Source organism: Nanorana parkeri, unplaced genomic scaffold, assembly GCF_000935625.1.
Source record: "Nanorana parkeri isolate BGI_ZX_2015 unplaced genomic scaffold, ASM93562v1 scaffold1980, whole genome shotgun sequence".
NCBI lineage: Eukaryota > Metazoa > Chordata > Amphibia > Anura > Dicroglossidae > Nanorana > Nanorana parkeri.
In genome coordinates this window covers 153019-156035 of record NW_017308248.1, presented here as the reverse complement: position 1 = coordinate 156035, position 3017 = coordinate 153019, and positions in this window count along the sequence as shown.

Sequence of the window (3017 nt, the reverse complement as noted above, 5' to 3'; positions counted from 1 at the left end):
TCCATCAATGAGCCTTCCCTCCCCACGTCCATCAATGAGTCTTCCCTCCCCATGTCCATCAATGAGCCTTCCCTCCCCATGTCCATCAATGAGCCTTCCCTCCCCACGTCCATCAATGAGTCTTCCCTCCCCATGTCCATCAATGAGCCTTCCCTCCCCATGTCCATCAATGAGTCTTCACTCCCCACGTCCATCAATGAGCTTTCCTTCCCCATGTCCATCAATGAGCCTTCCCTCCCCCATGTCCATCAAGGAGCCTTCCCTCCGCACATCCATCAATGATCCTTCCCTCCGCACGTCCATCAATGAGCCTTCCCTCCCCCATGTCCATGAATGTGCCTTCACTTCTCACATCCATCACTGAGTCTTCCCTCCCCATGTCCATCAATGAGCCTTCCCTCTCCACCTCCATCAATGAGCCTTCACTTCCCACATCCATCAATGAGTCTTCCCTCCCCCCGTCCATCAATGAGCCTTCCCTCTCCTCGTCCATCAATGAGCCTTCCCTCCCCCATGTCCATCAAGGAGCCTTCCCTCCGCACATCTATCAATGAGCCTTCCCTCCCCATGTACATCAATGAGCCTTCACATCCCACATCCATCAATGAGTCTTCCCTCCCGCGTCCATCAATGAGCCTTCCCTCCCCACGTCCATCAATGATCCTTCCCTCCCCACGTCCATCAATGATCCTTCCCTCCCCACGTCCATCAATGAGCCTTCCCTCCCCATGTTCATCAATGAGCCTTCCCTCCCCATGTTCATCAATGAGCCTTCCCTCCCCATGTTCATCAATGAGACTCCCCTCCCCTGCCCATCATTGAGCCTTCCATCCCTGTTCATCAATGAGCTTTGGCCACCTATGACCCTGTCACCGGTTTTCCTTCCTTGGACCACTTTTGGTCGGTTCTGACCACTGCAGACCGGGAACATCCCACAAGAGCTGCAATTTTGGAGTTGCTCTGATCCAGTCTACAAAAAATGAAAAAAGGGCCTCAGTCATGAAGGGGTTAAAACAAAATAAAGCCGAGATGGATTCCTTTCATAGCACTGTGTGTATAGAGCAGCGTTCTTCTCTTCGGACTATCCGGCCCGGCTAAGAAGAGGCGGCCGAGGAGGTCTGCGTATTGTCCAGATGTTATTGTCACACAGCTACAGGCCGCCGGTGTACAGGACGAGCCAATGTTTACTCCTCCAGTCTTCATTATTCAATACGTTGTTACATTTAATATTTCATTAAAACGGAACTTTAATCCCAAAATTATTTTTCACATTATGACCAAAACGCAAACATACCTCGTAACCGGCACAAACACTTCTATCTGGTACAAGCAGTCCCATTCATAATGTGCTCCCCGGTCCCGGCAGATTTCAGATGGTAAAAGAGTGTGTTTTGTAACCAGGGATACACCAATACCAGTATTTCCGTATCGAGTACAAGTTCCGATATTTATTTTTTCCGGTACTCGCCAATAGTGATGAGCCGAACACTGCGGACATCCCATAATGTTCGGCGAACGCTAGAACATGCAATGTTCGAGTCGAACCTATGGCCGACTCGAACATGCAGCCCATCCTTACTCGCCAATGCCCAATACTGATAACGGAAGTCCCATCAGGAAGCCGGGAGGTGAGTATTTGGGGGAGTACTCATACTTGCCCAAAATGCTCCTGATACTTGTCCCGATACCGGAACTTCCGGTATCAGGAAGCCAGGCAGCGCGTCATTACACGCCGCCCGGTTTCCTGATTGGCCAGCTTCCCGACCAATCAGGAAGCGAGGCAGCGAGTCCATACACGCTGTCCAGCTTCCCGGATTGAGTGCGAAACCGATTGCATGCTTCCTGTTCACCAAGTGACGAGGGAGCATGGAACCAGCTTCCTGGCCAATCAGGAGGCCAGGGGGCGGGTCATTACCCGCCCCCCCAGGCTTCCTGATTGGCCAGCTTCCCGACCAATCAGGAAGCGAGGCAGCGAGTCCATACACGCTGTCCAGCTTCCCGGATTGAGTGCGAAACCGATTGCATGCTTCCTGTTCACCAAGTGACGAGGGAGCATGGAACCAGCTTCCTGGCCAATCAGGAGGCCAGGGGACGAGTCATTACCCGCCCCCCCAGGCTTCCTGATTGGCCAGCTTCATGCTCCCTCGTTACCAGGTGATGAGGACGTATGGAGCCGGCTTTCTGGCCAATCAGGAAACCGGGCGGCGTGTAATGACTCGCTGCCTGGCTTCCTGATACCGGAAGTTCCGTATCGGGACAAGTATCAGGAGCATTTTGGGCACGTATGAGTACTCGCCCAGATACTCAGTATCGGCCCCGATACTGATACTAGTATCTAACATTCTGTGAGTTGCACCCTGGGGCATTAGCAATGTAATACACCACCGAATGCTCTTTAGTGGCAGTCTGTACCCACGGGACACAGCCATGCGGTAGGTCCATGAACTGTGACTTATTTCTAGTAACGTATGTATGTTGTCCCTTTCCACACACTCTAACTGCAAGGGTTAAATGCTCATTCAAGTCTAGGGATAGAGGAATACTAACCTTATACCTCACTCCAGCAGGCTTCCTACCAGCTGAAGGATGAGTCCCCTTTTGCTGCTCACAGGCCTTGTGATGTCCTCACGTACAATGCAGGACCAGCAGTCCTGCATTGCACATGAGGACGGAGAGGCCCGGCCCATAACCCAGGAGCAGTGGAGGAGCTGCTGGGGCAGTAATGGATAAGATGACTGCTTATTTCTTTACTCCTACAATACACAAGCATTTATTACGGTGCTGGGGGGTGGGGGGTCGTAGGTGGAAGGGGTGTATAATTATTTTTCAACTATTAGGCTTTAACAGAGGTGGGTTTCAATTGTAAATGGCCGGAAGTGCTAGGAAATCTCTCCAACAGGGACCCAGACAAGAGTGTGGAAGGGTTAGAAACTCTGGACAATGTTCTACTGCCGTTCCTGCCCTCCTGACAGATATGCAAACCTCACAATGCTCATCTCTTCTCTGCATTATACAAA